Source organism: Pan paniscus, chromosome 10 (assembly GCF_029289425.2).
Source record: "Pan paniscus chromosome 10, NHGRI_mPanPan1-v2.0_pri, whole genome shotgun sequence".
In the NCBI taxonomy this organism is placed as follows: domain Eukaryota; kingdom Metazoa; phylum Chordata; class Mammalia; order Primates; family Hominidae; genus Pan; species Pan paniscus.
In genome coordinates, this window is record NC_073259.2 from 45,845,154 (window position 1) to 45,863,231 (window position 18,078).

The 18,078-nt window shown below is 40.5% G+C and overlaps 2 protein-coding genes across 6 annotated transcripts in view; one reads left to right on the plus strand and one right to left on the minus strand.

The window, feature by feature from the left end:
* The window catches only part of LOC117975443 (testis-specific H1 histone), a 183,861-nt gene extending 167,850 nt beyond the window's left edge, over window positions 1-16,011 (minus strand). For 2 of the 3 annotated variants that reach the window (XR_010108825.1, XM_003825794.6), the window contains exons 1-2: window positions 15,195-15,463; window positions 14,919-15,005 (exon numbers count right to left, since the gene is read on the minus strand). The gene's annotated coding sequence lies outside the window, so the exon portion shown is untranslated. Of the gene's footprint in view, window positions 1-14,918; window positions 15,006-15,194; window positions 15,464-15,767 lie in introns of those variants that run through there. The other variant, XM_055095713.1, reaches the window with a different exon arrangement.
* ASB8 (ankyrin repeat and SOCS box containing 8) overlaps window positions 15,444-18,078 on the plus strand; it is a 156,404-nt gene continuing 153,769 nt past the window's right edge. Inside the window, exons 1-2 of one of the 3 annotated variants that reach the window (XM_055095714.1) lie at window positions 15,444-16,201; window positions 17,370-17,496. The gene's annotated coding sequence lies outside the window, so the exon portion shown is untranslated. Of the gene's footprint in view, window positions 16,202-17,369; window positions 17,497-18,078 lie in introns of those variants that run through there. The other 2 variants (XM_055095715.1, XM_003825791.4) reach the window with 2 other exon arrangements.

An 18,078-nucleotide genomic window follows, 5' to 3' on the forward strand; every position in this document is an offset into this window, starting at 1 on the left:
ATACCAGAATCTCTGGGACGCATTCAAAGCAGTGTGTAGAGGGAAATTTATAGCACTAAATGCCCACAAGAGAAAGCAGGAAAGATCCAAAATTGACACCCTAACATCACAATTAAAAGAACTAGAAAAGCAAGAGCAAACACATTCAAAAGCTAGCAGAAGGCAAGAAATAACTAAAATCAGAGCAGAACTGAAGGAAATAGAGACACAAAAAACCCTTCAAAAATTAATGAATCCAAGAGCTGGTTTTTTGAAAGGATCAACAAAATTGATAGACCGCTAGCAAGACTAATAAAGAAAAAAAGAGAGAAGAATCAAGTAGATGCAATAAAAAATGGTAAAGGGGATATCACCACCAATCCCACAGAAACACAAACTACCATCAGAGAATACTACAAACACCTCTACGCAAATAAACTAGAAAATCTAGAAGAAATGGATAAATTCCTTGACAAATACACCCTCCCAAGACTAAACCAGGAAGAAGTTGAATCTCTGAATAGACCAATAACAGGAGCTGAAATTGTGGCAATTATCAATAGCTTACCAACCAAAAAGAGTCCAGGACCAGATGGATTCACAGCCGAATTCTACCAGAGGTACAAGGAGGAATTGGTACCATTCCTTCTGAAACTATTCCAATCAACAGAAAAAGAAGGAATCCTCCCTAACTCATTTTATGAGGCCAGCATCATCCTGATACCAAAGCCGGGCAGAGACACAACCAAAAAAGACAATTTTAGACCAATATCATTGATGAACATTGACGCAAAAATCCTCAATAAAATACTGGCAAAACGAATCCAGCAGCACATCAAAAAGCTTATCCACCATGATCAAGTGGGCTTCATCCCTGGGATGCAAGGCTGGTTCAATATACGCAAATCAATAAATGTAATCCAGCACATAAACAGAACCAAAGACAAAAACCACATGATTATCTCAATAGATGCAGAAAAGGCCTTTGACAAAATTCAACAACCCTTCATGCTAAAAACTCTGAATAAATTAGGTATTGATGGGACATATCTCAAAATAATAAGAGCTATCTATGACAAACCCACAGCCAATATCATACTGAATGGGCAAAGACTGGAAGCATTCCCTTTGAAAACTGGCACAAGACAGGAATGCCCTCTCTCACCACTCCTATTCAACATAGTGTTGGAAGTTCTGGCCAGGGCAATTAGGCAGGAGAAGGAAATAAAGGGTATTCAATTAGGAAAAGAGGAAGTCAAATTGTCCCTGTTTGCAGACGACATGATTGTATATCTAGAAAACCCCATTGTCTCAGCCCAAAATCTCCTTAAGCTGATCAGCAACTTCAGCAAAGTCTCAGGATACAAAATCAATGTACAAAAATCACAAGCATTCTTATACACCAATAGCGGACAAACAGAGAGCCAAATCATGAGTGAACTCCCATTCACAATTGCTTCAAATAGAATAAAATACCTAGGAGTCCAACTTACAAGGGATGTGAAGGACCTCTTCAAGGAGAACTACAAACCACTGCTCTATGAAATAAAAGAGGATACAAACAAATGGAAGAACATTCCATGCTCATGGCTAGGAAGAATCAATATCGTGAAAATGGCCATACTGCCCAAGGTAATTTATAGATTCAATGCCATCCCCATCAAGCTACCAATGACTTTCTTCACAGAATTGGAAAAAACTACTTTAAAGTTCATATGGAACCAAAAAAGAGCCCGCATCGCCAAGTCAATCCTAAGCCAAACGAACAAAGCTGGAGGCATCACACTACCTGACTTCAAACTATACTACAAGGCTACAGTAACCAAAATAGCATGGTACTGGTACCAAAACAGAGATATAGATCAATGGAACAGAACAGAGCCCTCAGAAATAATGCCTCTTATCTACAACTATCTGATCTTTGACAAACCTGAGAAAAACAAGCAATGGGGAAAGGATTCCCTATTTAATAAATGGTGCTGGGAAAACTGGCTAGCCATATGTAGAAAGCTGAAACTGGATCCCTTCCTTACGCCTTATACAAAAATCAATTCAAGATGGATTAAAGACTTAAACATTAGACCTAAAACCATAAAAACCCTAGAAGAAAACCTAGGCATTACCATTCAGGACATAGGCATGGGCAAGGACTTCATGTCTAAAACACCAAAAGCAATAGCAACAAAAGCCAAAATTGACAAATGGGATCTAATTAAACTAAAGAGCTTCTGCACAGCAAAAGAAACTACCATCAGAGTGAACAGGCAACCTAGAAAATGGGAGAAAATTTTCGCAACCTACTCATCTGACAAAGGGCTAATATCCAGAATCTACAATGAACTCAAACAAATTTACAAGAAAAAAACAAACAACCCCATCAAAAAGTGGGTGAAGGACATGAACAGACACTTCTCAAAAGAAGACATTTATGCAGCCAAAAAACACATGAAAAAATGCTCACTATCACTGGCCATAAGAGAAATGCAAATCAAAACCACAATGAGATATCATCTCACACCAGTTAGAATGGCAATCATTAAAAAGTCAGGAAACAACAGGTGCTGGAGAGGATGTGGAGAAATAGGAACACTTTTGCACTGTTGGTGGGACTGTAAACTAATTCAACCATTGTGGAAGACAGTGTGGCGATTCCTCACGGATCTAGAACTAGAAATACCATTTGACCCAGCCATCCCATTACTGGGTATACACCGAAAGGACTATAAATCATGCTGCTATAAAGACGCATGCACACGTATGTTTATTGCGGCACTATTCACAATAGCAAAGACTTGGAACCAACCCAAATGTCCCACAATGATAGACTGGATTAAGAAAATGTGGCACATATACACCATGGAATACTATGCAGCCATAAAAAATGATGAGTTCATGTCCTTTGTAGGGACATGGATGAAATTGGAAATCATCATTCTCAGTAAACTATCACAAGAACAAAAAACCAAACACCACATATTCTCACTCATAGGTGGGAATTGAACAATGAGAACACATGGACACAGGAAGGGGAACATCACACTCTGGGGACTGTTGTGGGGTGGGGGGAGACAACTGTTATTGTCTGCTCAGCTTATCTCTACCATTCCTCTAATAACTGAACTCCATGGTTCAATATGCTTCCAAGAGACACTGTTAATCATGGAATCCCCAAATCCTCTCCACCCTCACCTCCCCACCCCCAACCCCTGTCATTATTCAGTCATTCTTCCTGGCACAGTGACTGGTCCAGAAATGGGCACATGGTCAATGTCAGATCATTTACTCTCTTAGGATTTTTTTTTTCTTTTAAGACAGCCTCTTTTGGTCGCCCAGGCTGGAGTGCAGTGGCACGGTCTCGATTCACTGCAACCTCCGCCTCCCAGCTTCAAACGATTCCCCTGCCTCAGCCTCCCAAGTAGCTGGGATTACTGTCTTAGGAATTTTAGTCTCATGGATGAAATTGGAAATCATCATTCTCAGTAAACTATCGCAAGAACAAAAAACCAAACACCGCATATTCTCACTCATAGGTGGGAATTGAACAATGAGATCACATGGACACAGGAAGGGGAATATCACACTCTGGGGACTGGTGGGGTGGGGGGAGGGGGGAGGGATAGCATTGGGAGATATACCTAATGCTAGATGACGAGTTAGTGGGTGCAGCGCACCAGCATGTCACATGTATACATATGTAACTAACCTGCACATTGTGCACATGTACCCTAAACTTAAAGTATAATAATAAAAGAAAAAAAAAGAAAAAAAATCAAAAACATCAACAGCAAAAAAGCAAACATTTTCATTTATCTATATAACCATTCTTTTTTTATAGATCTCTGTATAAATATGCTGTAAGTAGTAGATGAATACTTTTTTTAAATAAGAGCAGGAAACAAATGCCCCACTTGCCACTCAGCTGGCTCAGAGGTCAAGAAAGCTAGCTGACAGATATTTTCCAAATCACCAATCCCTTAAGAGTTCTTTCCTTCCTCTTTGGAAGAAATCTACTGCCAGCTCTCTTCTTCTGACATCCCAAAAGGAAAAGATACTTCAGAAAAGTGATTTCTTTAGGAAAAAAGTCAGTAAAAACCAGCACCACACCACTAATCCAGAGATACCAACTCCAGCTCCACAAAGACAAGGCTGAACTATCTCTTTGAATTTTAATGGTCTATGATTATAAATCAGAAGTTATCACTTAAAGAGGATAGCACCAACCTTTTGTGAGAAAGAGCAATAGCTCTTAATTTCATGAAGTTTTGTGGGTCAGGGGTGAGAGGGTTGTAGGGAGGAAGGACACTTGGGAATGATGTCTAACCTATATCCTTCTGCTTTGAATTCCAGAGCAAGATAGTTTTTGTTCTTGGAGGTCTCTAGAGGAACTTGGTTGATTTAAAGAGTAAGCAACCTTTAAATGCTAAATCCCAAGAACATCAGACAGAGGTTTCATTAATCTCACTCACTCATACGGAGTTATACTGATTTAATTTCACCAAGGATAACTCCATGCCAGAGCACAGCAGAATTCAGCAGTATACTGACCTAACCTCATTCTATCTCACTGTCCCTCCCTGGATCCACAGGCCTGGGATTCCAAGGTCCTGCATCTTTCTGACTCAATTATCTTGCATTTATTTAATTTATCTCACCCCAAGATGAATGACAGAAACCTGTTCAGCAGTGTACTAAGACTCCCCCATTGACCTGAACCTGCTACTACTTTTTTTTCCAAAAGTCATTTTCTGACTCATCTTGTTTTATATTCTAAGACCCTGTCTTCCCCCTGCACTACTATGTGGCTTCTACTTTAATACAAATGACCCCAACAACAGTCATTTGAACAAATGATCCCACCAGTCCCAGTCATAGCTTTGGAGAAGACTAATGTGGCTTATAAAAATGAATGCAAAAATAAAATAACAATGTTTCTTAAAAGCATGGGGATAGTTTGGCAATTGTGCATTCATCCTTTTAATCCTCAGCACAATTGTTTGGAAGTGAGTCCGGGGAGCCTAGACCCAAGGGATCTCACTAGAGGAGCAGGAAAATCTCTCAGCAATTAGCCTGAAAATATGAAGATCTGGTCTCCCTGGCCCTTTCCATTGAAGAATACTAAGGATCTCTAAATACCCCACATAACATAAACATACATAAAATCTATACCTGTACCCCCACCCCCAAATGACAGCAAGGGAGAAGTGTTGGCTTTTAGTGTTATCAAATTCCTACCCAAGTTCTTTTTCTTACCCAAACACAAGTGTGCTACATAAATTAAGCCCCTCATCCAAGCATTACTAATAGTTAGGTCTTTGCACGAGCCTACAATATGAGGTCTCTAAGAACCATTCTACTATGATCAGTTAATCTCAAACTGAAAACCCATTTCTCTGAGGATTCATACTTTCAATATGAGGTTTGAGGCATCCCAAGGCACAGTCAAGCTGCAGCCTCACAATAATACTACATTCTAGGCATCATTCAATTCTGTTATAGTAATCCCCAGACATCCACCCTTGTCAGAATCCCAGAATACTGCACAAATGAAGCCAAAGCAGAAACACAGAAAATCATTTACCATATATATAGGCAACTGCTGTTATAGTCTGAGAACTAAAACATCTCAGACCTACATGCCTAATTTTATGTTGTATGGTAATACATCCCCACCTCAGAGAACCTTATTTCTATCCAATCTCTAAAAACCTGAAAGTTCACAAAATCCAAATTCATTAATTAAAATTTGTTCTCCACCAAATTAAGTAACCATGAAAATACATGTCCATGCTAAAGAATATAACCAATAGCAAACCTTATTTTCATTCCCAGTTCACAATACATTCCATAATTACACTGCATAATAACATAATTTCCTCCATTTTTCCTTCAAAATTCCAATTCTAAATATTTCCATTCAAAAGACACTAAATTCTCCATTTCCTAGGGAAATCATACTGATTTTCTGTTTTAACCCAGCTCCGGCTTCTATGGTTTTTTTCAGCTTTTGATCCATATAGGGAAGAATAGCTACCATTTACTGAAGGCCTATTCATCAGGCATTGTGTTTAAATTATCACTACTTCTTTCAACACCACTGGCAGGTGAATAGTGTTATTCACATTTTACAGAAGAGAACATGAACACCTCACCTAGGGAAAAGTTCAGAATGATCATTCTCATACCTCACAGGTAAACCCAACAAGGACACTCCTTTTCTATCTTCCATCCAGAAAAGAAAAGTTGCCATATCAGCTCTTTTCTCACATCTTCTCATTAACCAAAGCTTTGCTCAAGCAACCATCCTTCCCCTACCATAATTTCTACCACACCAGCTATGCCAGTTTCCAACGTATTGTCTCTCAGCATCAAATTCACCCTTTGTTGCCTGATACGTGAAAACAGATCTGGGCCTTTTAAATATTTTACATTTCCTAGCTGGCAAGCTGTTAAAATTTGTCAGTAAAGCCCATTGTAGAGATGCTGCAGGAAGAAGGGGTTTTCCTCGCTAGTTCTCTCTGGTCTCTCCATCACCAGGTTCCTAGAACAGAGTGTGGAAAACTGTGGCCTATAGGCTAAATCCAGCCTGCTGCCTGTTTTTGTATGGCTTGAGGGAATCCCTCAAGTGGTCTAGTATTTTGAGCTATAGAGAACAAGACAGAACATCCTGCCTCTATTTCCCCCTCCACTCCCAGCAAATGCCTCTCTGGCCCAGGTTGCTGTTTCCCACACCCTTTCCCCAGTTTTGAGTACACACCAACCAGGGTCATTACAGGGCTTGCTGCCCTGCCTTTGTTCCACATAGCTGCTCTTAGACATCCTGGTCCAAGTCGTATACAAACGTACACTAGATTCCCGCAAAGAGTGGTCTCTCGAGCTCCTGGTTCCAGGAATGCCTAAAGTAGCACATCTGACACTCTCTCCAGGCCTACTTATCAGCCTGTTTTGTCAGTACCCCAGGAGGTTATTCCTGCCTGCCCGGTGAATAGGGATCAGCTGTAGTCTGGGCAAACCAGCAAACCTCTCCTCCATCCAGTGGGCTGCAACTATATATTCTTCAACAAGGTCTAAACTCCCATCCCAACTTTGTTCTTGCTTGTTACTCTTCTATCATTGCTTAAAAATTCTTTATATTACCTTTCCCTATTTAACCTACTGTGTGGTTTCTGTCTCCTGAGGACCAGACTGAAAAAGTAACCCTATTACCCTGATTTGATCATCACACATTATATACATGTATCAAAATATCATATCATACCTCATAAATAGAATTATTAAAAATAAAAATAAAGGCAAAAGAGTAGCCCTCTTGTTGCAGAAGTGGGCTGTTTATTAAATTCAATCTGAAAAGCAAATGTACATCTTTAAATTGAAGCCCAGTCTTTAAAACCATTTTATATTTTTAAAAAAGACCATGGAGCTTTTATCTGTTTGTCATTAGAACTTTTAACATGTTAAGAATAACTTTTGCCGGGCGCGGTGGCTCACGCCTGTAATCCCAGCACTTTGGGAGGCTGAGGCAGGCAGATCATGAGGTCAGGAGATAGAGACCATCCTGGCTAACACGGTGAAACCCCATCTCTACTAAAAATAGAAACAAAATTAGCCGGGCATGGTGGTACGCGCCTGTAGTCCCAGTTACTTGGGAGGCTGAGGCAGGAGAATGGTGTGAACCTGGGAGGCAGAGCTTGCAGTGAGCCGAGATCGTGCCACTACACTCCAGCCTGCTGACAGAGTGAGACTCTGTCACAAAAAAAAAAAGAATAATTTTTAATAAGAAATATATAAGATCTGATAGCTTACAACTTGAAAAATTTTAAATACTCATGTTTCACCACACATCAATAAATTTAAGATGGATCAAAGACTTAAACATAGAAAATGAAAGCAGAGAAAAGTTTGTATGAATATTTATTTGACTTCAGGAAGAAGAAGGATTTTCTAAGCTTAAAAGTAATGGAAAAAATAACAGTGGAAATTACTGATAGAAGATTATATAAAAATCTTAAAATTTGTACATTAAAAAATTTTAAAACAAGTGTACAAAGGCAAACTAGAGAATATTCTCCCAAAAAGAAGTCTAAGCATTAATCCCAAAATTAAGAGTAAATCTCAAAATTAACCAGTGGATAAATGAAAACTATGGTTAATATATGAAAAACAATCTCATTCTTCAGCTATAATTAACATACAAAATAAGCAATAATTTTTGCCTATTGTAGTGACGAAGACCATGTTTTAATAAAAAGATAGACAGATGAGACTTCCATTTTCAGATAAGACGGATTAATCACCTCCCACCTCTCCCATTAACTACAACTAAAAACCTAGAACTAAAACACATAGAACAACTACCAGAAGACTCTGAAAGGCAGATAAAAGCAAGATGACTGGATAAGGATTTCAGGACATAAGGAAAATGGAGCAGCAAGTTCCCCAGGGTTTGTTTTGCCTCACATATCCCAGCCTGGGCAGCAGTGCAACCTGAAAACCTAAAAACCAGAACTGCCGATGGTTGTCAATGGGCCTAGAAAGAAAAAGTCCCAAGAAAAATCGACTCCTCTAGTTTTAAGAATGGAAAACTGGGATGGTGACGGGGGGAGGGATGGAATCTTTTATTTTATCCTACTCCAGGGGATTGCCAGCAAACAACCAGCACACCTTCCCCTTCCCACCAGCCAACTGATGGTCAACATGTGGGTAAAAGCCCTATAGACTCTCCCTGCTGTACACCAAAGAAGTACAAGCAACTAATCTGTGCCCTCCCTCTCCTCACCAGCAATGAGATGGCCCCTGAGAGGCAAAGCCTGTTGCCTCCTACCCTAGGACAGGCAAGTGTGGCAGTGGCAGATCCGGCAGAGAACCCTGTCAACAGCGCAGGGAAGCTAATGCTCTGGTCAGAAACCCAGGAGTGGGGAACCCCAGGAACCAAAGAGTGAGTAGACAACCAAGAAAATGAGGGGGCTGGAGAAAGGGCACATTAAAGTTTGTGTATGGAGGTCCTTATCTCACCCCTAGTTGTATGTGCTAAGATTGATGAGAATCAGGGCTGGGCGCGGTGGCTCACGCCTGTAATCCCAGGACTTTGGGAGGCTGAGGCGGGCGGATCACAAGGCCAGGAGATCCAGACCATCCTGGCCAACATGGTGAAACCCCGTCTCTACTAAGACACAAAAAATTAGCCAGCTGTGGTGGCGCAGGCCTGTAGTCCCAGCTACTCAGGAGGCTGAGGCAGGGGAATCGCTTGAACCCAGGAGGCGGAGGTTGCAGTGAGCCGAGATAGCGCCACTACACTCCAGCCTGGTGACAGAATGAGACTCTGTCTCAAAAAAAAATAAATAAATAACAAGAGATCCAAATAAATTTCATAATTAGAAATTTCAGTAACAGAAATAGTAAAATCACTTTAGGGGCTCATAGCAGAATAGAGATGACAGAAGAAAGAGTTGCTGAACTTGGAGATAGAAAGTATCCAATCTGAAAAACAGAAGAAAGGCCAGGCACTGTGGCTCACGCCTGTAATCCCAGCACTCTGGGAAGCCAAGGTGGGCAGATCACTTTAGGTCAGGCATTCAAGACCAGCCTGGCCAACACAGTGAAACCCCATCTCTACTAAAAATACAAAAACTGGCCAGGCATGGTGGCACGCACCTGTAGTCCCAGCTACTTGGGAGGCTGAGGCAGGAGAATCACTTGAACCCGGGAGGTGGAGATTGCAGTGAGCCAAGAGCTGAGATCGAACTACTGCACTCCAGCCTGGGAGACAGAGCAAGACCCTGTCTCAAAAAATTAGAAAATTAAAAAATAAGTAACAGAAGAAAAAAGTGAAAAAAATAATTCTTTTAGAATCAGATTTGACCCAGCAATCCCATTACTGGGTATATACCCAAAGGATTATAAATCATTCTACTATAAAGACACATGCACACATATGTTTATTGCGCACTATTCACAATAGCAAAGACTTGGAACCAACCCAAATGTCCATCAGTAATAGACTGGATAAAGAAAATATGGCACATAATACCATGGAATACTATGCAGCCATAAAAAGGATGAGTTCGTGTCCTTTGCAGGGACATGGATGAAGCTGGAAACCATCATTCTCAGCAAACTATCACAAGAACAGAAAACCAAACACCGCATGTTCTCACTCATAACTGGGAGTTGAACAATGAGAACACGTGGACATAGAGAGGGGAACATCACATACCGGGGCCTGTCAGGGGACTGGGGATTAGAGGAGGGATAATATTAGGAGAAATACCTAATGTAGGTGATGAGTTGATGGGTGCAGCAAACCACCATAGCACGTGTATACCTATGTAACAAAACTGCACGTTCTGCACATGTACTCCAGAACTTAAAGTATAATTAAAAAAAAAAAGAATCAGAGACCTCTGAGATATTATTTTTTAAAAAACATGTTTGTGTTACAAAAGTTCCAGAAGGAGAGGAGAAAGACATTGGAATAGAAGAAAATATGTATTTTAATAAATAATGGTTGAAAACTTCCCTAATTTGGTAAAAGGCATAAACTGACAGATCCATGAAGTACAGCAAAACCCAAATGTATCAACTTAAAGAAAACCACAGTCAGACAACATAATCAAACTGTGTAAGATAACTGGGAAAAGATATGGAAAAAAAAACTTGGAAGCAGACAAATAAATATGATAAGATTCAAATGATTGCATTGAGGCCAGAAATAAGAGGAACATTTAAAAATGACTAGTAATTGGTCTACATGGCTTGTAAAATCTCTTCTATGGGTTGTAATTTGAATACGATATTTCCATACAACTGGATAAGCGATTGTACACACACAAAAAAGGAGATACTGAATAATTCACTAAAGCTTAATGCCTTCTCTGCATGAAAAAGATTAGAAAGCAAAAGAAAAGGCCTTACAATTCTCTAGGGCAGCGATTCTCAGAATACTGTCCTTATACTCGTCAGGAAACCAAACACTTTGGAGGAAATGCCACAAAGTCAAAACTATTTTCATAATAATTCTAAGACATTACCCACCTATGTTGACATTTACACTGATGGCACAAAACCAACAGTGGGCAAAATTCTGGCCTCCTAGCATAAATCACTGTATTCTTCATCACCACACACTCACAGGGAAGAAGAGAAAAAAAGCAAGTTTAATTTTCAATATCTTTGATGAAGCAATAAAAATTATTAATTGTACTAAATTTCAACTTTTGAGTACTGTCTTCATCTGAAAAATCACAGTTCAGTGGGAAGATGCCACCTAAAAAGTCTAAGATCCTTGCCCCAAATGGACTGTGAGAACAAAAAGAGGGTATGTTTGAGTTCCCACTGCTCTGAATTTCAAGATTTACAGTCAAATTCACAGGATGGCAGTTGTTTATCTGCCCTTAACTAGCATTTGGTCTGCTCAGGACCCTCCCTGTCACTAAACAGGAAACGCAAGAAAGGAAGTGTTGGCTGCCTGGCTGCTGACAAGCTAATCACAGGACTCAGTGACCTTCAATGAAGAGGGCTTTACTGGACTCATCTCAGTGAAACCTGCACAGGAATGAGATACAGGAGAACTACCAACGTGGTATCACTTAGGCATCATATGGGCAAACTCCGTTTGATCTCTTGGTTAGAGAAAGAAGATGAGTTGATGACAGAAGATGAAATTCCCCAAGTATTTGTATGTTCTACTTAAAAATCAAAAGGTCAAATCTTAAGTAGGACATTTTTAGGTAAAATGTAAAAGTCAACACAATTGTGCAAAAATGGAGATAAGTCATCTTAGAGAAACACTCAATGAATATCATCAGTGCAAGGTCTAACCTTATTCAACACAAGAAAATTCAAACTGGTGAATTTCCTGCTCTGCATATAACTAATATGAAAAATGTTTCAGTAGTAACTCTTAATTTCTGAGGTACATGTGAATACAAAATGGAGATAAACCTTATGAATGTAAGGACTGCAGAAGGCCTTCAGTTATCACTCATCCCTTTGGATACATATTATAATTCACATTAGAATAAAGCACAATGACTGTAAGCAGCATTTTCAAGTCTTTAGCATTAGATCTGTCCTTAGAGGAGAGAAGAGAATACTGAGGAGAATCTCTATAAATGTGATTGATACAGAAAAGTTTTCAGTGTAAGTTCTACTCCCATTGTGTTCATGAGAATTCACACTGGGGAAAAACCCTGTAACTGTCATGATTATACTGGAAAAATATTCAGGAAGCACTCACGTTTGATGTACACGAGAGCTCAAACTGGGGAGCTCAAACTGGGGACATATTGATTACAGCTTTTCCCTTACAGTGTACAAGAGAATACAAAATAGAATGCAAAGATGGTGGGAAAGCCTTTAGTATTACTTCATCCCTTAGAAAACACGAGAAACCACACTAGTGAAAAGCCCTATGAATGTAATCAGTACAAAAAAATCCTTCCAATATAATCCTTCATTTACCACACATAAGAGTATATAATGGGGAGAATCCCTATGAATGTGGAAAAGCACGTATTGATCTTTCATCTGTTAGGCACATGAGACAATTTATATTAGACATCTTATGAATGTAACCAATGAGTACGGGACAATTTCTCTATCCTTAGGTAATCAATGAGCAGTTGCAGCAAAGAGAAACACTTCGAATGTCATCAGTGTGAATGAGCCTTTCATTTTGCACAAGACAAATCACACAACAGGACTATATAAGCAATGGGTATCCTTCATCCATTGGAGAAGAATCTTTTAATATAATCAGCAAGGCTGGCTTCATGGGCATGTTACTACACAGGGCTTCAAGCTCGGGTTTTAATGCTGAAGTTACCGTCTTACAATACTTAATTTAGTTTTGAATTTGGGTTTTGTAAGTGAAGTCTTATGGAACCATGTAACATGTACTAGAAGCCCTAAAGCTCATGCAAAGACCTCCCGCCACCTCCTCCATTACTGGGGAAAGATTCTATATAACCATATACACAAGACCTCTAAAATTATTTTTACAGATAAATAGTATACAAAAATGTTTTTTTCACACTAATATATACAAGTATGCCAAAAAGAGACACAGCCTTCTTTACAAATCCCAAAATAAATAAACTCATGGATCCATGGACTTAGGCTAGAAATATGAATCATGTAACAATACTGCGACCACAAGCCTGCTACAAAACTTAACAGATAAAAGAGCTAACTTTACAAAGCACCTAAATTGGTTCAGAAGTTATACTCTTTAAAACAGAGAATTCTATTAATACACTATGCTAGATAAACATTGATCTAGCACTAATTGCCACAGGATGACAGCAAGTCCTAGAAACAAATCCCACATATTTCAACCCCCACCTCCATCACCACCAGAAGCAATTTGTCCCTCAAAAACCAGACAGCTCTGCTATAATAGCAGCTTTGATGGGCCAATACTTCAAAGGACAACTCCAACTTAAAATCAACCCAACATTTTTGCTATATGGAAATATTTGGTAAGTTTTTCCTCTAACACTGGATTCCTGTTCACTTATCAGCTTCCATATTTCTCAGATTTCAGAAATATTGAGATGTTCTTTCTCCACCACTCACTTCTAATTTCCCTTATTGGATGCTTGGGAAATACTCGCCTTCATCATACTTGTCCCACTGTCTTATATGCTGCTTTCTTCAACCATCAAAAGAATAAATAAAATTTACAGTTTATAATTATGTTTTAAACTATTTTTAAAAACCAATGGGGAAAAAGTCTCTAGGGCTTCTATGAAGCTTTTGGAGAGAAAAATGTATTTTTAAACCTTAGCAAAAAAGTTGAATTTCAGGACTAGTATCTGAAGGCCTTAATTAACCAGAAGAGGGTAAAATATCCTTCATCTCATGTCTTAGAACTCTAAAATATGACTTTCTAGAAGACAAGGATCAGGCTACATGTGATTTACATTACAAAGTGTTTGTTTTGTTGAGTTATTATGTTGACACTTATAAACTTTCAGATACGGTTGCTACTTTCTCCTAGTCCACTAGTTGCTTACATATAGCCATTCTTCATAAGCCCGTCACCTAAATGGGTCTCTTCTCCATGATCCATTTGCCTTAAAATCCCTAAGACACAAGTACCAAGTCTCTTCATCATGCACCAATAATAACAGCAATGCCTACAGTTGGATAAAACTGAAGAAGGTATCCCTAGTCCTAAAAACTTCGAAATAATATGTTAAACTAATTCTGTCCTGTCTGCAGCTCCTGAACTTCAACAGTTATTTTTCCTTTTAAATAATAGTTATATCCTACTTTTCTGACTCATTAATATAAGTGCATTGCATAGAATGTAGAAAATACAAAAAGTACTACAGACCAGGGGTCCCCAACCTCCAGGCCACCAACCGGTACCTGTCAGAAACCAGGCAGCACACCAGGTGGTGGGCAGCCAGCATTACCTCCTGAGCTCTGCCTCCTGTCAGATCAGTGGCGACATTAGATTCTCACAGGATCAGCACCCTATCGTGAACTGCTCATGTGAGGAATCTAGGCTGCCCACTCTTTATGAGACTCTAATGCCTGATGATGAGTTTCATCCCGAAACCATCTCCCCAACCCCCGTTCTCCCCAACGCCCCCGTCCATGGAAGAATTGTCTTCCACAAAAGTGGTCCCTGATGCCAAAAAGGTTGGGGACCGCTGCTACAGACTAAAGAAAACAAAGTGTGCATATTCCTAAGGCCTTATAAATGAAATCACCTACTCTGAAGAAATTAAAGCAGACCATTTTTAGAAAGAGAAAAAAAGTGAGAGAAGGGAGAGAGCCCCCAAATAAGTTAAGATTCCAAGGAGGATTGCTCCTCTAATAGTCACCAAAAAGTAGGGGCTTTTCACTTCCTAAAAGAAACGGAAATTTTCCCAAAGAAAATGGAATACGCAACACATCCTCTGCTTATTCCATCTTCCTTCCGTTCACTTTACCTGCACTGATGGTATAATGGGTCTTTTTCTGCCTCTTCCATTTTTAGGAAAACGTTTGTCTTCAGAAAACCTCCATTCCCGGTTCTTCTGAAAACAAAAATTAAGATTAAGAATTATTTAAAAGATTAAGAATTTTCAAAAATTCTTAATCTTTCCCACCCTAGACGTGTGGGCTCATAACAGGAAGACTTCATAGTGACATGGGCAGAAGGCACCAGGGGAGCTGGAGGGGCCCTCAGGAGGCCGGGGGAGTCCCAAATTCACACGGTAGCTCACAGTACTGGGGAATCTCCTTTTCAGAGATGGGTGAGCCACTCTTCTACTCTCCCAGAGCTGCCTGGACAGAGAAAGGTAGGCCATGGGCCTTGAGATCCAGGAAAGCACATGCTAAACGGCACAGAAGCCCAGGGATTAGGGTGCTACTTCTATCCAAGAAGGAAAACAAAACAAAACAAAACCAAAAGCCAAAAAACTGAAATTCTCCTCCCAGGAGTCTCAGCGCGGTGGGAAGCAAGTCCGTTGGCCGAGAGAGCCGCCGTTCTCCTGGCTCCGCCCCACCGCAGTCAGCTCTTATTTCCAGAGGTGGAAGAGAAATGGCTCCTTCGACCCTTGCTGGGGATAGTTACTGAAAGGGGCACTTTTTTCTTTTACAGCCCATAAAGAGCGCTTTCCCGTAAGGAGAAGCAGAATAACAAAAAAGACAAATTGTCAAAGGGCAAAATGTTCTCATTTGGATAAGGCCCCAGAGCGAAGGGAACACAAGGGGGATGACTTCTGCGAGGTTGAGGATTGAAAGATACTGGCCAAATGGATGCCTGAGACTTTTGGAGTTGAGGAGGAGATGCTAACCAAAGGGCTAGGCTGGGCAGAGAACAGGAAACAAGACGTTTAGTTAGAAGGAATGGCATAGGCAGAGACAGCCTTTCTCCACCGTACAATGCAGACTTTTTATTTTGAGACAGGATCTCGCTCCGTTACCAAGGCTGGAGTGCAGTGGTGCCATCACGACTCACTGCAGCAGCCTTGACCTCCCCGAGATCAGGCGATTCTTCCACCTCAGCTACCCCAGTAGCTGGGACTACGGGCGCGCGCCACTACAGCTGGCTATTTTTTTGTTTGTTTGTTTTTTAATGTAGAGATGTGGTCTCCCTGTGTTGCCCAGGCTGCTCTGGAACTCCTGGGGGAAAGTGATCCTCCTGCCTAGGCCTTCCAAAGTGTTGTGATTACAAACGTGAGCTACCTGCCTGGCCAAGGATCTGGAATTTTTGTTGTTAACACTCCAGGTAATTGGATAGATAGATAGATGATAGATAGATAGATAGATAGATAGATAGATAGATAGATAGATAGATTTTATGTATGTATTTATTTATTTTGCTGCTGAGACCAGGATTTTGCCTCATTGCCCCAGGGTGGTCTCAAATTCCTGGCCTCAGCAGTCCTCCCACTTGGCCCCCCAAAGTGCTGGGATTACAGGTGTGAGCCACCAGGCCCAGCCCAGATTTCTGAATAATTAAGGAAGAATTATTTTTCCCTCTGTCCATCCACACGCAAGTGCTTCCTCTCTAACAATCTTTCTTGCTACAGGCTCTCTGTTTGGCATGCCTAGGGAGTGGCACTGAGTGTTCAGGCTTTCTCTTGACTTTATTCTCCTGCCCATCATCAAGTTTTTAGCTAGCCATATTATTAAAATTAATTCCCAATATTACTGCTAGTTTATGCCTTAAAATGTGCGAATGATAAACATAACAAAATGCTTGTAAGTACAAATATATCCTCAGGGGAATTTCAGTTTTGTTTTGTCATGGTAGGACCTAATTCTCAAAGTTTGACTGTGCGTCAGAAACATCTGAAAGGTTTAAAAAACACATTAGGCTGGGCACGGTGGTTCATGCCTGTAATCCCAACACTTTCGGAGGCTGAGGCAGGCAGATCGCTTGAGCTCAGGAGTTTGAGACCAGCCTGGGCAACATGGTGAAACCTCATCTCTACAACAACAACAAAAAAATACAAAAAATTAGCTGCTTGTGATGGCACGTGGTCCCAGCCACTTGGAGGCTGAGGTGGGAAGATCACTTGAGCTGGGAGGTGGAGGTTGCAGTGAGCAGAGATCATACCACTGCACTCTGGCCTGGGTGACAGAGTGAGACCCCATCTCAAAATAAACAAAACAAAACAAAACAAAACAAAACAAAAACAGATTGCTGGGCCCTACCTGAACTTTCTGATTTAGTAGGTTTAGGGTGAGGCTCAATAGTTTGCATTTTTAACAAATTTCCAGATGATGCTGCTGTTCTGATGACCACACTTTGAGAACTACTGGTCTAGCATATCTAATTATAATAGGTAGCATTTACTGAAGTTTCTGCAGTGTGTTAAAGGAGTGGTTGACTTACCATGCAATTCTTATCAATACCATAAGAGATAGGGGTTAATATTTCTATCTTATAGGAGGAAACCTGGCTGAGGATAATGACTGAGATTACTTATTGTAAGAGAAGGCTGCTGAAGTTTAGAAAAACACACCTATCCACCATCAGGCGGGCCACTGGCTTCACATTCTTCTTTTATCTAAAAAGTAAGCAGGCATAGAATGTTATGTGCTATGGTTTAAAAATACCTTTGCTGAACTGAGTGTTCTCTTGGGTAGTGGTTTTGGGCAAATAATTTCACCTCTGCAAGTCTTAGTGTCCTCAAAATGGGGGACAGATTGGACTACTGGAGTTAGGCCATCAAGACCCCTAACCTGTTACTATTTTCCCCTGTTGGGTCCCATGTTTTGAACAATTTTTATTTTTATTTTATTTATTTATTTATTATGTATGTATTTATGTATTTTTTCGGATGGAGTCTCGCTGTGTTGCCCAGGCTGGAGTGCAGTGGCGTGATCTCGGCTCACTGCAAGCTCCGCCTCCTGGGTTCACGCCATTCTCCTGCCTCAGCCTCCCCAGTAGCTGGGACTACAGGCGCCCGCCACCACGCCCGGCTAGTTTTTTGTATTTTTTAGTAGAGACGGGGTTTCACTGTGTTAGCCAGGATGGTCTGGATCTCCTGACCTTGTGATCCGCCCGCCTCAGCCTCCCAAAGTGGAACAATTTTTATTATATTAGCCAAAGACATTTTCGTTAGCATAAGATAACCATGGTTGCCACCCTGAGTT